This window comes from Mustela nivalis (genome assembly GCF_964662115.1).
Source record: "Mustela nivalis genome assembly, contig: HAP1_SCAFFOLD_499, whole genome shotgun sequence".
NCBI lineage: Eukaryota > Metazoa > Chordata > Mammalia > Carnivora > Mustelidae > Mustela > Mustela nivalis.
Window position 1 is genome coordinate 10,039 of NW_028136157.1, and position 19,922 is coordinate 29,960.

General features: G+C 39.9%; 1 long non-coding RNA gene across 2 annotated transcripts in view; it reads left to right on the plus strand.

Moving 5' to 3' along the window:
* Nucleotides 1-1,559: 1,559 nt before the first annotated feature.
* LOC309857215 overlaps nt 1,560-19,922 on the plus strand; it is a 31,699-nt gene continuing 13,336 nt past the window's right edge. The window contains exons 1-2 of one of the 2 annotated variants that reach the window (XR_014307553.1): nt 1,560-1,640; nt 16,962-17,021. This is a non-coding gene — a long non-coding RNA (uncharacterized lncRNA). Of the gene's footprint in view, nt 1,641-3,590; nt 3,621-16,961; nt 17,022-19,922 lie in introns of those variants that run through there. The other variant, XR_014307554.1, reaches the window with a different exon arrangement.

The window sequence follows — 19,922 nt, forward strand, 5'->3', positions numbered from 1 at the left end:
CCTGGCTTTGGGCGCAATCTGGAAGCCAGCAAACTGACCCAAGAGTGCAGCCGGCGTTTAAGACTGATGATCTATTCGCAGCCAGGCTGCACGTGGACACCCGCTCAGGGAGCCCGGCTAGGAGGCTGCCCAGCGCTGGCGCTGGCAATGCAGTAGCATGCCAGGGCTTAGCCCTGCACCCCAGCCATGGCTCAGGTTTCAGAAGTTAGGGGGCGGGGCCGGAGCAGAGAAGGGTCTTTGCTAATTTCCAAAGCTGGAAGTGAGCTCTCAGAGGACTCAGGGGGGAAGGGGGGGGCGGGTCGGGGGCGGCCTTGAGCAGGGGTTTTGCTAATTGCCCAGGCGGGAAGGAGGGGCGCACAGCGCCAGGGTGCTGTGCTGCAGCCCATTCGGGACTGCAGGACACACCATACTTGCTGCCCCTGTGCTCCCACGCTGCAGCCTAGACCCTGACGCCGCGGTGTCCCGTTCCCGTTCAGGCCTTCAGGCCGCCTGCTGCCCCTCCCCGCCCAATGGCTTCTCTGGAGGACCCTCTGCTCACAGGTAAAGTGACACCGCGACGCGCCCTCACCTGAAGCAGAAAACGCAGGACAGGAGCGGGGTGTGGGGTGGTCGGGGCCCAGCCTCCCGCCAACCCCAGGGCACCAGGACCACCCCGGACGCCGCACCACACCCTGTCCGCAGGGGGTCGGGCCAGGTCGGCGCCACAGGAGGTACCCCCTCCTCCCCCCCGCCAGCTGGCAGGCTAGCCCCCATAGTTCTGCACTCCCACGCGCCTGTCAGAGCCTCCTGCCATTCCCAGGGCACCCAGAACCCAGAGAGTGAGGCCTTGGGTGCTTTCTAGTGACAGATTCAAGGCAATTTTTCGACTTTGGGACTCAGAGTTAACATAGTTTTCATTTGTGATTATTATTTTTGTGTGGGGCCGTCGCTTTTCTTTTGACCTATGCTTGTTTTCACTCCCGGTTCTGAAGAAGCCCCTAAATCCTAACCCTGTTGAGGACTCAGAAAGCTCTCAGAGCAGCAGTGCTGGGGGACAGTGTGGACACATGGTTTGGTTTCTCCTCTGGCCTGCTTCTGTGGCAGCCCCGCTCTGTCCTCCTCAGACTTCAGAGCAATATCTGAACAAGTGGAGAAGCGACCAGAGGGTCAGGAAGGTGGCCACCGAAGAGTGACTTCTCTGGAGGGTGGCTGAGCTAGCAAGTGAGCATGTTAATCCAGCTCTGCCTGCATTAGCAATGGAGCTGAACAGGAGCCAGGGAAGGGGAGGAGGAGCAGAGAGCAGGGACAAAGGAACCAAAGAGGAGATTCAGATGAAGGGAAGTAATGGGGAGGAAAGAGAAGAAACTCTAGAAGACAGGCATGTAGAAAGGAAAAGGGATGAAGTGGGCATTGGGAAAGGGCACCACCAGGGAAGGAGAGAGGGGAAGGAAAGAGGGAGGAAGAGAGGAAAGGGGAAAGGGAGAAGGGAGGAGTCAGCATGCCAGGGCTCCCCCTGCATCTGAAGAAGAGGTGGCTGGTCCAGCTTGTCAAACAGGGTGCTCACTCTTTGGTCCCAGTTTCTGCTCCCAGTGCTACTGGGCTTTTCAAGGAAGGCAGGCTGTCCCTTGGGACCTACTGGAGCCCACAGGAGGGTGGGAGAGGTAAGATGCCACCAGGTCCTGTCCTGAGCTGCTCCCAGCCACCAGCCTCACCACATGGTGCAAGAGGGACCCCAGAACAAAGGAGGGACACAGGCCAGCATGTCTGCTGGTGGCCCTGGGCACTTAGCTCATCGCAGTGAACCACACGGCCTCCTCAACCCACGCTTTCAAAGCCTCCTTCTTCGTTTCTGGCTTTCATGTCTGTAGGAACATGAGCCAGATCTAACTCATCTCCGACAGACAATTCTGACTCACCCCGTGTCAGATTTTTAAGAGTGGCTGTGATAGAGTAAGATAGCAATGCTCCAACAAACGGACTGTTTCCTCCCACATGACCTCAACAGTCTTATACATTTTCTTAGCGAAAACATCTTGTCTCCTTCCATTAAGCTCATAACGTGGTCTAGTAGTATACATGCGCCTTCAGTACATGCGAAGCGATACAGAGGTCCTTTTATTTTTTTTAATTTTACAAGGCAAAGTCAGTGAACACATCCAACTTGACCAATACGTCTCTAAAATGTCAATCCAGGCAAAGCTTTTTCTGCCTACAGTTTGGAGCCCAAGTGGTGACATTTTTAAAATGCTTTCAGTCCCTCAGTGAGGCTCTTAGAAGCTAGCCAGGGCTTACTACGTGCCAGGCACTGTGTCAGGTGTTGGAGCTAAAGGGAAGGAGAGCTTGCAGGCTGGCTGGGGAGGGACATCCATGACACAAGCACAGCTAGAAACGGAGGCCAGTGCTAGAAAAGAGAGAGCAGGCTGCATGGAGAGTGTGTACTATGGGGCTTGTGAGCTCACGAATAAGTGGGAGTAACTGGAGTGGGGAGATGGGGGAGAGAAGAGGGTCTTCCCATCAATGGGAATCACCTGTGCTTGGAGGCAGGTGCCATGAGAGGTCTCCACAGGAAGAAGGAGGCAGTGTGGTTGAAGGGCAGAGAGATGGGGCAGAACAGGCATCAGTCAGTTGGAGGGGTATGAATAGACTGATGGGAGGATTATGGGTGCCTTTGGAGGACTGAGAATTTGTTAGAAGATCAGTGCAGATTTCTATGGAGACAAATGCCAGGAACTGATAGGTCTTTGAAAGGTCACTCTGGCTGCCTTTTGGCAAAGGGGTTGGTAAAAGGCACTTGCAGGTGTGAACACACCAGGTGGGAGGTGAGTGCAGGGGTATATAAGGGAGAATAGCCTTTAAGGAGTTCCACAAATTGGCACCAGCTGTGGCTTCATTACAGAGCTGGAAGGGGGAGGTGGGTGTGTCCTGGAGGTTACAGAAATTACATGAGAAAAGGAAGTCTTTTTAGATCTCTTTTTCAACTAGAGGAACTCTCACCTTATTGATAGAATTCCAGAGTGGGAACCAATGATATGAGGACATCTTTGAAATGTCTGAATATATTCTTCGACATCTTTGAAAGTGACGAGGAGACCTTGGCCTTAGGAGGCCTTGGCCCTCTTTGTAGCCAGAAAGATTTCACCTACAGATTTGGGTTCTCCCTTTTAAAGTCAAGGAGTCAGTCCTTCCAAAGGACACCTCCTATCATTTTACCCTCTCATCATACCTCACGTGCTGGCATCTCCAAGACCCTCTGTTCCAGGTTGAGAGTATCCACTTTGGCCACGCTGGTCTTGCCAAGAACACCACCACAGGAAATCTAGAGCCTATAGTGCTATTAATAACACCATCTAGGACTGTGTTTGCTGCCCTCATAGCCTCTTCCCACCATGACTCACTGAAGCTTTTAACACATTGTATCCATTAAGCTATAGTTCCCAAAGCTCATCTTCTCTAGTGCCATTAATTTTTAGGGGACCAGGCAAACCTTAAACTTGTTCCCCTTAATTGGATCCCTGTGCCCCCACAATCTCTTTGAATGCCTTTCACCATGATCCTTGAATGAGATCTGAGACCACTCTTGGTACCTAACACTTCTTGGCACCTTGTCTGTTAGGTTCTTGGAAGAGGAGGTGGCTATGGAGGTGAGTGGGCATGGGAGTGGGAGGATTTCTCCCTTCACTTCCCTTTTTGTGTTTTCAAATAATGGGTTTTGAGGGGGAGGTAAAGGTTAACCAGACCATTTATTTTCCATCTCCCATCGATAAAATGTTTACCACTCCCCACTGGAAGAATTTATATCTTTCCTTTGAATCTCCAGGAAAATCTCCCAAACTCAGACCGCCACCATGTGGATTCAGCCATCTTCTGATTCACCTCCAAATTGTCTCCTCCTAACTGCTCAAGCCACAGGTTAAGGGCGAAATGTTCAATGCCCAAGCAATTAAGTGGGGAACACGTTTATCTAAGCAATTGCATGCAGCTCTCTATCTGCATACAGGGGGTCTCTACCAAGCCTTTCCAACCTCAGCAAAACATGACAAAGCCCCAGCAATCTGGGGTATATATCATTCATTCATTCCTGTGTTCAACACTCATGGCGGATCCCCACCAAGACAGTGGGAGAGCAAGGACTGGAGAAATCCTGGAAGCTGAAGTCTGAGGAGGATTTCAAATTCAAGTCAGAGATGAAAGAAACATCTGGACTCGATCCTCAGGTACATGCAGTATTCTGAACTGAGGCTAGAACCAGAGACCATTCTAATGAAAGGCCTCTACAGGTGGGCTCTCACAGGTGGGCTCCAACTCAGTTTCGTGTATATTCATTCATGAAATAGCTCTTTGGGCCAACATGCAGAAGAAAACCATTTAAGAAAACTGACAATGAGGAGAGGAAAGGGAACCCAGAAGGCATGTGAATGGGGAGAGAGGAGGAGCCAGGGCAGAAAACCAAGAATCCCTCCCTGCCCTCCTTGCTGCCAGGGAGGTCTGAGGGACTAGTTTCCACCTGGGATCCCAAGTCCAGAACAAAAGCAGCGGGGCCACGGTGGGGGAGGGAAGGGGGTCCTCAGCAGGGGCGCATGGGGCTGCCAAAAGATGGCGGCTAGCACGCCCACTAGCGAGGGGCACCTCGCAAGGCGCTGTCCCCAGCCCGACCCCATGCGGACCTGGGTTTGGCGCAGTGTCTGGGGTGGTCCCGGTGCCCTGGGGTTCTCGGGAGGCTGGGTCTCCACAACCCCCCTCTCCGCCCCCAGGTCGGGTCCGCGCTTTCTGCTCCAGGTGAGGGCGCGGGGCGGTGTCACTTTACCCCTGTGCAGAGGGTGGTCCTGAAAAGCCTTGGGGCGGGGAGGGGCAGCAGGCAGCAGGAGCGGGACAGCGAGGCCTCACAGGGGAGCCCACGGGCGGCGAGTCCGGTGGGTCCTGCCGTCCGGACTGGGCCGCAGCACAGCACCGCGGCGCTGCCCGCCCCTCCTCCGCCAGCCCCTCCGCCTCCTCCCAGACTCTCAGCCACATCCTCTGTGAGCTCACTTCCAGCTTAGGCAATTAGCAAAGCGCCTTCTCCCCGCCGCTCTCCACCCGCCCCCGCCCCCCTCCCTCCTGAGTCCTCCGCGAGCTCCCTTTTCGCTTTGGCAATTAGCAAAGCCCCTTCTCCGCGCCGCCCCGCCCCCCTCCCTCCTGAGGCCCCGCCCCCCTCCCTCCTGAGGCCCCGCCCTGGCTGGGGCGCGAGGGGAAGCCCCGGGGGCTGCAAGCTTTGCCAGCGCTGGCGCTGGGCAGCCTCCTAGCCTGGCTCCTTGAGCGGGTGTCCACCCGTGGCCTGGCTGCAAAAAGATCATCAGTCTTGTTAACCCTGGCTGCACTCTCCCGTCAGTTTGCTGGCTTCCTGATTGCGCCCAAAGCCATGAACCAGCTTCCCCAGCACAGGCCTGGGCTGAGATGCCTGCCCAGGATCTGTTTGAGCAGTCTACTCATCTCCAGGCAGGGATGGCACTTCCACATGGATGTTTGGGTTTTTTTATTGTTTTTTGGTCATTGGTTATTATTACATGACCTCCAGGGTAGGTGCTCCACAAAGGGAGTGAAAACAGGATGCATGATATACCCCTCAACTCCCATGCTGTCTTTCTCTTAAATAATAAGCACTGCTGAACTATCTTAGATTCTATACCTGCTCTCCAGCCATGAACCTATCACTGTCTTTAACTCTTGAAAACTTCATTAGACAAATTAATGTGGTGAAGGAAGCAATATGAGAAAGCCTATTAATCTGATGAGCATGGAACTGAACAAACCCTATAGATACTTTCCCTTGGATTTCTAGCCTATCAATACCTACAGTGAGTCACATACACTCAAGATTATTGTTTTTATTGTATACTTCATATATTCATTGATTTTGGACTCGTTATCATTTTGTTGAAGTGTTAAACTATGGTAATAAACAAACTTTTAATTAACTTTTCCTCCTATGATACAAATATAACTTGCACTTGAGCTTTAGCTAATTTTATGTTCTAAAATTGCCAAAACAAAATGATCAAGGTTTCTAGATTATTTACTGTATTTTCTACTATATAATATTGTTCTATCTCTTCTGTATAAAGAAAATGAATGCTTGGGGCTCTTGGGTGGCTCAGTGCATTAAAGCCTCTGCCTTCTGCTCAGGTCATGATCCCAGAGTCCTGGGATAGAGCCCCACATCAGGCTCTCTGCTCAGCAGGTACCCTGCTTCCCTTCCTTTCTCTCTGCCTGCCTCTCTGTCTACTCGTGATCTCTGTCTGTCAAATAAATAAATAAAATCTTTAAAAAAAGAAAATGAATGCTTGATAACTAAATGAATGCTTTACTGAACAAATTAAATATGGCAATAGCATTTTATTTTATCATGCTTCACATATTAAACAATAATATTATATCACTAGTCTACAAATAATCTACTCGCATAGTCATTTGGAAGCTTTTAGCAAAAGAATTCTTCCTCCTGATTGTAGTATAAAAGCCACAGAAATATACAGAAGACTCCTAGGATAGAAAGTTAAATCCAGTTATCCGTGATGCCTTGAGGAGGACCTGACCTATGTATGTCCTGGGATGCACTAGTAACTGTTACATGTGATAGGATTATATTTAATATATACAGTTTCATTTACTTCACAAAGGACATATAAATTTGAGAATAAAATATTTGATGAATCTATAAAGTCTATATCTATTTGTAACTAATGTGGTAGAATTAAGATGTTAATTTGAAAAAAAATTCAATGAACACATACACATATTCAATTGTTTTTATATATATAAACAGCATTATTTATTTATTTAAATAAATGCATTGTCTGTAAAATCCATTTACTTATCAATCATAAGGGTAATTTTAAGTACTAAGAATAAGAAATATGTGAAAAGATAAGTGTTCAAGAGTGCAGTTTGTGGTAATTAATACAATATGATAGGCTCATAAAAATGATATATTACTTGAACTTAAAAGCTTCTATAATGAAGCGATGACCACTTAAAATTTGAAATTAGTCTTGCTGCAGTTTTTCCTTGCACTTATTGCCCTTCCCCAGAAGTTCATTAAGAATTTCTGTGAATGTCCTTATGTTTAATCTCATTCATAGATTCCGCTACTGCTCACAAAACAAAGCCAAAAAGAGAGGTAACTCTATGTGGCACTCCATCCACAAGCAATACATTCATAAATAATTAAAAAGCTCTCTACTTCATTTGTTACCCATTCAGCTGATAATTTAAATGAGTAACTGAGGCCATTTTATCAGCACTTTTAATAGAATGCGACTCAGAAACTTCACAGTGTTATTTAAGAAGAAATGCTCACGTGTTAAGGTTTTTATTTTTTTAAATCAACAAAATAATTTTAAATATTTAAAGCAAATGTCTCCTTTTCCTCCAAGTTTTCTTGCTATGTCAAAGTTACAAATAAATACATTAAAATCGTATTTTGAGTAGTAGATAAAAGCAAAAGCTTTGAAACTGTGGGTTGAGTGTCTGGGTTAACTTGTATAAATATCTGAACTCAATGTATTTAGACTTTATTAGATTTTTTTTTAGACTATTTAAAAATACATGCTGAGATAATGACAACATTATTTTATTCATTTTAATAAATAAATTATTTTATTTAATTATGTTTAGATATTTATTTATTAAATTAATGATTTAATATTTAATAATCTAAATTTGAAATATTTTAAATTCTAAAAATATTTATTTAATTAAATTGATATATTTAATATAAATATTTAATAAATTATTTAATCATTATTATAATTATGCAATACATTATGTATTGTGTAATGATTGCATTTTAATAAATAAATAAATGTATTATTTACATTATTTTATTATATTTTATTTAGTTGACAAAGAGAGGGAGAACGCAAACAAAGGGAGCTGCAGGCAGAAGGAGAGGGAGAAGTAGGCTCCCAGCTGAGCAGAAAGTTCAACCTGGGGTTTCATCGCACGACCCTGGGATCACCACCTGAATCGAAGGCAGATGCTTAAGTGACTGAGCCATCCAGATGCCCAAGGCTTTGTATTCTTCGCTTCTAAATATTGATGCTCCTTCATCTCTGGAGTTAGTAAATTGATGTTGAGAATTCATATCAAAGAATTGATAGTAGCTGTTAAACAGAAACATGTAATTTAGGGGAAAAAAAAGAACAGAAGGAATAGAAAGGCCAAAAGTCAAAAGCACATTAATATAAAATTTAATTAGATAAATAAAGCTGATATTCCTGAAGGGGGCTAATAAAAGAGCTGCAAAGAGCTGATAGGATTAGGAAAATTGTCCACTCCTGGTCATTTCATAATTTTAAACTATTCCTTATTAATAAATATACTTAGTTCCAGAAACACAAGCACATAGGAACATTTCCACCAAGTTTCCTCTAACAGCATTTACAAATTAGACCTTCAAACAATGCAGTTCGTTACATGTTGCATCTGTATCTTAAAGTTTAAATACTTTCTGTGACACATTTTCTAACAATTAAAATTAAAATATATATATATATATATATATATACCTTATCCCTAAATGGAAAAAAAAAATATATATATATATACATAGAAACCTTATTCCTAAATGAAACCTTTCTTTGTTTATTAGCTTAAATAGGTAAATTAGCAACAACAACAACAACAAACAGCTAATATTATAGAGGTAGGAACAATTTACCTTTTCATTCATTGCTATTTTCTAAAAATTCCTATTTTATTTTTTTCTCAAGTCTGTCATAATAATTTTCTAAATCTCCTGCCTTATTCAATTTTTTTCTTTTAGTGGAAATCTCTATTTCATATTTATTTTCTCTTCCTCCACTCTTTGCTGTAATAATTCAATGTATTATTAGATTTTCTGTTTTTCTCTTTATCCAGATATATCTTTTCTTTCTTTCTTTCTTTTTTAAATAATTTGATTTGCTGGCATTTTACATCAGTACATGCTTTCTTATGGATGTTAGAAATGTCTGTGGAACTACTAGAAGAATAAACTTTTTTACCTTTAAGAAGTTTACAGTCTAGAGTGCCTGGGTGGCTCAGTTGGTTAAGTGTCTTCCTTCAGCTTAGGTCATGATGCCAGGGTACTAGGATCCAGTCCTGCATCAGCTGCCTGCTCAGCAAGGAGTCTGGTTCTTCCTCTCCCTCTGCCCCTCCCTCTCTCTCTCTAATAAATAAATAAAATCTTTAAAAAAAGACTTACTGAAATCTGAGACTGAATTACTAAATTCAGTCTTAATAGAAGACAGCTAAACAAAGCAATGATCACAACTGGAAAATTTAGCGAGATCATGGTTTAACATTTTTGGTTGACACAGGACCTCTTTCAGTAACAACTTTCCCTAAATATCAATTTCTTTTTAAGGCAAAAAATTTTGACAAGAAATCCAGATCCTTCTGATCGTTTTCATATCAATTTAAGGTGACATCCTCAGAGTATATAATCAAATATGTAATTATTCTATCTGTTGCCTTGTATATTGCCTGTATCTTTTTCAGACTCAAAGTTCCATTGAGGTAGAGTTTTTTTTTTTTTAAAGCAGAGATTTTTAAAGTGTTTGATATATACAAGATGCTTAATATGTGTTTACAAAGCCTATGTATTACAGAAGCCTTAAACAGGCTTTAAAATAATGTAGGTGATATTAGTGGTCATATCAAACAATTTTTAGGTTTCAGTCATGTAAGTATCTACATTTCTCAGAGACAGAGAAACATACAAATGGTCTGGGTCCAGTAGGATAATGCTAACATGTGTTGTAAATTCTCTTATATGACCTTATTTTTGCAAGAATTGGTTATGTGGCAGAAAAAAAGGTATCACTATCTTATACTTTATTATTTAAAGAGATTTATGGAAGTCTTAATTTCTTACACTACCCCTTTGTTTCAGTGGACCCAATTTCCGTGGTAATGGTGAGAGGAAAGTAGGCAATTTAGGCAGCAGCCAAAATCTCCTACAAGGCACTATAAAATAAGGCTTGTTCTAGATCATGGGTCTGTCCAAAGGGGAATGTTAAGGGGTAGAATGGATGATGGATGCATTGTGGACTTATAACTTTAAGATTAATACTGTTATGCCCCAATAATGGGTCTATGATTAAAGGAGCGAGACTGATGTAAAGCAAAGGTCAAGCAAAGCTTTATTTCATGCGAAGCATCAAGAATCTAACCGAACGTTTGGGGCCACACCTCTTATGAGAGAAGGCAACCCTTTGCTGTTTCACAGTCTAGCTTTTAAGGGCAAAGGCCATGCAGTCAGGCCTGGCCACGCACAGGTGACCAATGAGATTTTAACACACACAGGAAACTCCACAGTGAGGCTAGGTGACCAATTGAGGTTCAATTTACCCTAGTATAGACATTTGACCCAGCCTATTACACCTTGATTAGGATTAGTGCCAAAAAGGTTCCCAAAGAGCAGAGGAGTGGGGCATACTCATTAGTATCTAGGGAGACAATATGCAAACACCGCCCCCCCCCCTTCCGCTCATTGATGTCTCCACCTGGCCTGACCCACCCTTGTATATGGGCTTTGTTACCTGGAGCTGATTTCCAGGACTTGTTTTTAAGTGAATCCCCTGGGGCAAGGGGAGCAAGGACAGTTTAAGGGTTAACCTCAATGAAAGCCTCTTGCTAAAATATAAAAATATAAAATAGGTCCTTACATTACAACAACTCAGTAGGGAAAGTCCCAGTGTGGTGATAAAAGAAGTGAGGTAACTTGCATTACACATTTTTTTTTATATTTTATTTTATTTATTTGACAGAGAGAATTCACAAGTAGGCAGAGAGGCAGGCAGAGAGAGAGCAGGAAGCAGGCTCCCTGCTGAGCAGAGAGCCCGATGTGGGACTCGATCCCAGGACCCTGAGATCATGACCTGAGCCTAAGGCAGCGGCTTAACCACTGAGCCACCCAGGCGCCCCTGCATTACACATTTTATTTTTAAAACGTGTAAGTTGTATTTTTCCGTGCCATGACATCATCCTTTATCTTCATCTCTGTCTACTAGTTTAAAACTAGTTAAACAAATTCAACTATTTTTTAAAAAATATTTTATTTATTTATTTATTTAAGAGCAAAAGCCAGAGAGAGAGAGAGAGAGAGAGAGCATGAGCAATATGGGGCTCGATGCCAGGACTCTTGAGATCATGATCTGAGACAAAGGCAGACACTTAACTGACTAAGCAAATGAGACTCCCACAAACTCAACAATTTTATAAAATTTTTATTTGTTGGGGTGCCTGGCTGGAACAGTCAGTAAAATATGTAAATCTTTATCTTGGGGTTGTACGTTTGAAATCCACCTTGGGTGTAGAGGTTTTATTTAAAAATAAAATCTTTAAAAATTTTTTTTTCATTTTTTTATTTAAGCCATTGTATGGCAGTGTTGATCACTATATTGTACACCTGAAACTAATATTAACCTTATTTTAACTAACTGGAATTTAAATAAAAACTTTAAAAATAAAATAAAAATAATAATCATAAAAATAAAAAAGAGGAAAAATTATTTGGCAGGCAATTTTCTTAATTGCATTATTATTTGTTATTATCATAGTCTGTGTGTGTCGGTGGGGAGTGGCTGGTATTACAGTGCGTTCCATATCTGTGTTACACTGAGGTCCATGTCTGTAGTTAGTCTTTTTTTTCTTTTAGTTTATTTTCAGGGATCCAAAATTCATTGTTTATGCACCACACCCAGTGCTTCATGTAATAAATTCCCTCCTTAATACCCACCACTGGGCTCACCCAACCACCTGCCACCCTCCTCTTCAAAACCCTCAGTTTGTTTCTCAGAGTCCACAGTCTCTCATGGTTTGTCTCTCCCTCTGATTTCCTCCAGCACACTTCTCTCCATCTCCCAGTGTCCTCTACGTTATTCCTTATGTATTGATTCTTATAAGAACTTTTATTTCTTTCCCTATTCTGCTTTGCATATGCTTACCTTAGATGTTAAAATGTTATAAACCTCTCCTGCCTGGTCCATTTTCTCTCTCTTCTCTCATGATTTCTCATGCTCGCCGTGCCAACCCCACATGCCTTACAATATCTGGATATGACTAATTTCTTCCTGAGCTACTTTATTCTACTCTGCCATATGGTTGCCCTTCCCTCTTCTGTACCATAACTTCTATCCCCTGCATTTGTGCTTTAACAATACCTAATTCTTTTCACTGCATCTGTATCTTTGAGGTCAATACTCAGTAGTGCAATCGCTGGGTCATAGGCTAGCTCTTTTTTACTGGAAAGAAGGGCCATATGCACCCCAGTGTTCATAGCAGCAATGTCCACAATAGCCATTCTGTTGAAAGAGCCAAGGTCCCCTTCAACAGACAAACGGATAAAGAAGATGTGATCTATGGATACAATGGAATATCACTCAGCCATCAGAAAGGATGAATACCCAACTTTTGCATCAACATGGATGGGACTGGAGGAGATTATGTTAAGTGAAATAAGTCAAGCAGTGAAAGTCAATCATCATATGGTTTCACTTATTTGTGGAACCTAAGGAATAGCATGGAGGACATTAGGAGAAGGAAAGGAAAAATGAAGTGGGGGGATTGGAAGGGGAAATGAAACATGAAAATCTATGGACTCCAAGAAACAAACTGAGGGTTTTAAAGATGAGAAGGATGTGGGGATGGGTGAGCCTGGTGATGGGTATTAAGAAGTGCACATATTGCATGGGGCACTGGTTGTTTTACACAAACAATGAATCATGGAACACTACGTCAAAAACTAATGATGTATTGTATGGTAACTAACATAACAGAATTAAAAAAAAAAGGAGGGGGACAATACCTAACACTCAATCTTTGCTAGTTTCTTGTTTACCTCCTTTTAAGAGTAAGCTCATTAGTGTTTTTTTTTGTTTGTTTGTTTGTTTTTGTCTCAACTAAAAGAAGAAAAATAATACACATTATTTTGAAAACTTTTTGTACAGTGTACATACGTTAGTCAAGTCCACAATGTCTCATCTCTTCTTCCTCCTAACATGGCTAAGTTGAAAAACCCTTTATCTGGGAAAAGATCATTCTCCTGCCACCTTGTGTAAGATTTTGGCTTTAGCTTAGATTATCCTTTCTTTCCTTTTCTGAAAATAAGTTGAAAATATTAATAGCCTCAGTTTCTTCTTCCAAAATATGACTGCTTCTTTACCAAGTGCAAAAGCAACCCATTTTGACCATAGTAAACAGCTTGGACCTACTTTTTTTGGCTCACTGTTTTAGTGAGACAAGTGGAGTGAAGATGACACACCATTTCCAAATGTATTAATAATTGGTACACCATACTTCTAAATTGAAGATTTGTTGCCATTAAACTACGACCAGACTCGCTATAATTACAGAGGTAAATTCTTTATATTTACTATATTTGAAATTACCATATAATACCAAAATAAAATTATGATTATGTGAAGAGTCTGTAATATTAAGAAGATGACTTTGAAATGATTGCTTATCTAAATGAAATTTCCCATTTTATAATCTTGTATAAGCTTCCGTTTTCATTTCCTATTAAAAATCTATTAGAAGGCACTCTTATTTTCCCTTAAGTGGGAAGTCAAATGTGGAACAAATTCATCCTAAAGGAACTGATTCTATATTCCACTGAAGACCAGGTGGCTTCCATGTGGCATTTTGCCTCTTGCATATTGTTCATCTCCTACAACAAATGGGGGTATGCTCTTTAGTAAACTAATTCAACTCAATTGGAGACATTGTCTTCAAGGGATAACATCATAGAGACTAGAATCAGAATCATACTTTTGGGAAAATTGGGCCCAGGATTTTTGTTTTGTTTTGTTTTGTTTTAAGATTTTATTTATTTATTTGACAGACAGAGACCACAAGTAGGCAAAGAGGCAGAGGGAAGGGGGAAGCAGGCTCCCTGATGAACAGAGAGCCTGATGCAGAGCTCGATCCCAGGACCCTGAGATCATGGCCTGACCCGAAAGCAGAGGCTTAACCCACTGAGCTACCCAGGTGCCCCTGGGCCCAGGTTTTGATGGCTTCTTTCCTCAATCTTATAAAACCTATTTGAACTCTACTGGATGCCAGAACTGCTTAAAAATATTTGGTCCCTTGTAATTTTAACCTTCCAGTATTCAATGCACCTGATCCATGTAATATCCTATAGTATTTTTGTCAAAGGAAGACTCTCAAAGTGTGTTTCTTGGGAGACACTTTTCAATTGGTTGCTTACATTTCTGCATTTATTATTTGTTCTAGGCCATCCTTTGAAGATGGTTGTATTGAATAGACTTGGAAGACAGAAATAGTATCTTTTTTTTTTAACTTAACCTGTTGTGTTTGCAAATATTATCTGCCTCTGTTTTGATTCTTCTTGTGGGAACTGAGGCTCAGAACTGATATATAACTCCCACGCCTACACACACACACACACACACAAACACAAACACACACACACACACACACAAATACTGTTAATATTCTGGCTACCTCTATTGCTGTGAATAATAAACTATATTATTTCTGAACCATGAGTCTGCGTCTTCTATCAACACCCAAGAAACTACGGCAGACTCATACACCAGGTTTCAAATAAGGGAAAATAATCTCAGATGCTTTATATTTTTTGATAGTGTTACCACTTCTGAACATATGACTGAACTCATATAAAGCTGGAGCCCTGACCATTTAGAGCTTCTTCTGTGGATGAACTATGCATTCACTAGTAAACAAAAGTAGATTCATCTTTTTTTTTTTTTTTTTCCTCCTGGACACCATTTCCGCTCTCACACTGTTGCTCAAATTGGATGGAGTCTAAGGTCCTTTGAGGAAATTTTTGTTTAATGACTCAAAATAAAATAGGAAGGGTCTAAAGTGCTAAAAATACTTCTAGATAAAAGGTATAAGATAATACCAGAAAGGATAGTAATTTTATCTAACAACTGCCTGTTCACCCCTTATTTGTTCATTAACTAATCTCCAAATTCCCGACTAAATCCCTTTTGTAAGCCAGAATGTGAGCTAAAAACTGGGATTTTAAAAAATTTTCATTTGAAATCCAGTTAGTTAACATATATGGTTGTATTAGTTTCATGTGTACAATATAACATATAGCACTCAGTGCTCATCATGACAAGTGCTCTAATTAACACCCATCACTTATTTAATCCATCACTCCTTTCAGATCCTGTCAAGTAACCATCAGTTTGTTCTCTGTAATGAAATGTGTGTTTCTTGCTTTGTTTCTCTTTCTTTGTCTTATTATTTCCCCTTTGCTTGTTTGTTTTGTTTCTTTTATTCCATATATGAGTAAAGGTATTTGTCTTTCTCTGACTGACTTATTTCACTTTTAGCATTATACTGTCTAGTTCCAACCATGTTATTGCAAATGGCAAGATTTCAGTCTTTTTTATGGCAGAATAATATTCCATTGTATATAGATACCACTTATTCTTTATTTATTCATCAATTGATGGATACTTGGGCGCTTTCCATATCTTAGCTTTATAAATAATGCTGCTATAAACATAGGGGTGCTAGCATCCCTTTGAATAAGTTTTCTTATATTCATTGGGTAAATACACACCAACAGGATTGTTGGATCACAAAGGACTTCTATTTTTAAATTTTATGGAAATTCCATACTGTTTTCAAATATGGCTGTATCAGTTTGCATCACCACCAACAGTTCACAATTGTTACTTTTTCTTTTTTTTTTTAAGATTTTATTCATTTGACAGAGAGAGATCACAAGTAGAGAGAGAGAGAGGAGGGAGCAGGCTCCATGCCTGGCAGAGAGCCTGATGTGGGACTTGATCCCGGGACCCTGAGATCATGACCTGAGCTGAAGGCAGAGGCTTAACCCACTGAGCCACCCAGGCAGCCCCCACAAGTGTTACTTTTTCACATCCTCTCCAACACCTTTTGTTTCTTGTAGTGTTGATTTTAGCCATTCTGACAGGTGTGAGGTGGTATCTCTTTCTAGTTTTGCTCTGCAATTTCCTGATGATACATGATGATGGACATCTTTTCATGTATCTACTGAACATTTGAATGTGTTCTTTGGGGAAACACTTGTTCATGTCTTCTATCCATGTTTTTATTGGATTATTTGTTTTTGGATGTTGACTAAAAACTGGATATTAAGTAACACACAAGACAGTTTTCCTTGAGCTTAAATTTTATTTGCATGAGTATCATTAACAGGAAAAAATATGCATATGTGTATGTACAAATGTGTTTATGTATACATCTATCTATCTATCCCCTATCCCATGTCTTCTAATTGTGGTAAATCCTGTAAGGTGGGGAATGGGATAGTCTGAAGAAATATGCTGCTGGATATGCTGGGTAAGCAAATTTAATTGCACTCAGATGCATTGGATATAAGTGAATCACTCAAATGAGTTATTTAATATTATATAGAAACAAATTAAAAGTTTATGTAGTTTAAAATAATAGGTAGTTAAAATAATTTTTTTGTTTGTTGTTTTTGTGTCTTTTTTTGTTTATATATACTATGGTGTGAATGTTTATGTCTCCCAAAATCATATTATGGAATCTAACTCTGGAAGTGATAGTATTAAAACTTAGGGGCCTTTGGGAGGTGATTAGGTCATAAGTGGGATTACAGTCCTTTTAAAGGAGACCCCAGAGAGTTCTCTTGATTCATTCATCATGTACGTTTACAGTGAGAAGATAGCCATCTATGAGGAAGTGGGCTCTCCCTGGATCTGCCCATTCCTTAATCTTGAACTTCTCCGTTCTAGAACTGTGAGAAATAAATTCCTGTTCTTTATAAGCTATTAAGTCTATATCATGTCCGTTATAGCAGCCTGCATGCAGAAGGACACTATGACCTAAAATGAGAGCAATAAATATAAAGTTTCAGTAAAGTCAGTTGGTACAATGTTTTTTTTTTTTTTTTACTTAGAGAAGACATGCTGCTTCATGTTAAACCTTGATATTGTATATGTTTCTTGAAGGGCCACTTCTTACTCCTTTGTGTGTTTTCCACAAAGTCCAGGATGATGCCTTACATAAAGGTAATATTTTATAAATACTGTTGGAAATATATACTTCTCTAAAATCTTATTTTGCCTACAGATTACTTGGATCCACTTTGTCTTGTGTAGAATATTTGAAATATATTAAGTACAGAATGTCTCTCTAAATAACATTTAGAATCATCATTAGTTTATGACTCCTGACTCATTTGTTTATGCAGTGACACTTACTTCAAGAACACTGAAGTTTGTAATATTATTTTGAATTAATCACCAAGCTAGTTTATTTTAACTTATGAAAAAATAATTTCTCATGTTGGTTTAATTCTGCTCTTATGTTATGGTCATGACATTTTCATTAAAATAAAGTAGAAAATAGAAGTAAATAATAAATGAAAAATAAAAAATAATAAATAAAAAATAAAAGTAAAACTCTTGTGAAATGTTAAACTTTTCTTACTTATTTTGTTTTGCTTTTCCTCTACCATGCTGGCAAAGCTGTATGTTGCAGATAAGTATAATTTTCTAGGTGGTAGGTTTGTTACTTTTACTAAAATTTTCAAAATATAAGGAGTTGAATAGTCATGGATTGTTTATTAAACTCCTTATCTACACATATAAAAATAAAACAATGATGGTGACCTGGGTATTTCTAAAATTATATTCTGTTTTTCCATATTATGTTTTACAATGTAATTAATAAAGATTCTGCATATATTAACATCCATCCCCTTCTATCTCATCTGTATGTCCATACAGAGCATGTATGATTTCTATTCATTTCTATGTTGTGGTGAAGAGATTGTCTGAAGTAGCCTATATTTATGCAGGTAGATCTTAAGCTACGGTGCTCTTGTTTATTTGCTTGTTCGTGATCAGTATGTCTGAAAGATGATAACTATTGCATCAGGTGTGACGATTAAAAAATATTATTGGTGCCTGATACACTGTGATGAAATAGGTAAGTCGATTCATAATTTGTTAATTAAATTAGAAAAGAAATTCCTTTGGATTTGTTCTTTATTAAAGTTTTTTTTTAACGAATTCCTTGGGATGTTTTTTGTGTAATATATATCACATGCCTCAACCTTTAAATTTGAATGTAGAAAGAGTTACAGAATGAGCCTAGAAAATATTGTTATGGGGGCGCTTGGGTTGCTCAGTGGGTTAAGCCGCTGCCTTCGGCTCAGGTCATAATCTCAGAGTCCTGGGATTGAGTCCCACATTGGGCTCTCTGCTCAGCAGGGTGCCTGCTTCCTCCTCTCTTTCTGCCTGCCTCTCTGCCTACTTGTGATCTCTCTCTGTCAAATAAATAAATAAAATCTTAAAAAAAAAGAAAACATTGTTTTGAAATATTTTTGTTCTGTTATATTATGTTAACTTAGGAAATAATGGTAGTTATTTTTATTAGCATTTCCTACTTTCCACATGCCCTTACAGATGAGATATCATGTTTTTCCTACTCTTTTTATCGTGGTTGTTATATTCTTCATGATCAATAACAATCAATAAAAATTCGTAACATTAATTTTCTTTGGGAAAGTGATATTTTAGCAGGAATCCATGACCAAAAATTTTAGCTGTTGTTCTTCCAGGAGATGAGACTATCAATGTTCCCGAAATTTCAAGAAATAGAACTTATTAATTGTGTTGGTTGATGTTTATTGTCTCTGAACTTAGAGGTGCATAATTCAATTTAAAATTTATTTTGGGGGCGCCTGGGTGGCTCAGTGGGTTAAAGCCTCTGCCTTTGTCTCACGTCATGATCACAGGGTCCTGGGATCGAGCCCCGCATTGGGCTCTCTGCCCAGCAGGGAGCCTGCTTCCTCTTCCCTCTCTCTCTGCCTGCCTCTCAGCCTACTTGTGATCTCTATCTGTCAAATAAAATAAATAAATTCTTATAAAAAACAGAGTGGACCTTATGGGAGTGCTTATCTGAAATTGAGGGACATTATAAAAAAATAAAAAATAAAATTTATTTTGAATTGAAAACAAGATTTTACTGAAGTTTAGGCATCCCACTTTATATCAGGCCTCCAGTACATTCTAATTTATTTATAGAAAATATCATAAACATGAATGACACTTTTCCTATTGCATTTATATGAAACTGCAATGACTCAAAGATGTCAGATTTGAAAAGCACTACCTTTCTATAATTTCTGTTTCCTAGGAGGAATGGATATACCATTTTAGCACAATTATCCAACAGTATTCAAAACCACCATGAATTTTAAAACATAGTTATTACATCCTAAAAATCAAGTATGAAAATGTATAAACAACCAAATCTCTATCTGTAAATGAAATACTCCCACACAGACGGGTTTTAAAACTTTCTAACTTAAGGAATTTGATAGCACAGACTCAGGGTAGTAGTTTCAGTGCCTACAGTATACTTTCAGGGAGAGAGTAATGTAAGCTCTGAGTCACTTTCTGCCTAGAGATGACCTAATAGTGGTTCTGGCATTGTTTGTTTGTTTTTGAAAATACGTTCCTGGGCGTCATTCAGAAAATGCAGAGTTTGGCATCTATATAAATTAAGGATGATCTTTTTGAACTTTTGTCTTTCATTACATCAAATTACCATAATTGGACAGAAATTCCACTAAATTAAGCATTGTTAGGAAATGTGTAAATTGGAGCTACTCAAATTAGTTGCTCTTTGAACTATGTGCTGTTGGTTCAGGATTAGATAAGGAGTTTGAAGGCAAACCTAAATCATTGCTTCCTTTTTTGAGAGATTCTCAGCACATTTTCTTAAAATTAGCTGAAATAAACAATGTGTTTAGTCGCAAAGTGATTTGCATTTTTGCACAAACTCCCTATCTCCTTGAGAATTATAACAAATATTTCATGAAACATCATTGATCTTTACTTTGTTACACTGCTGTAAAGTACATTTAGAGTTGCCAGTTAAAGGTGTTTGTGTTGAGATGA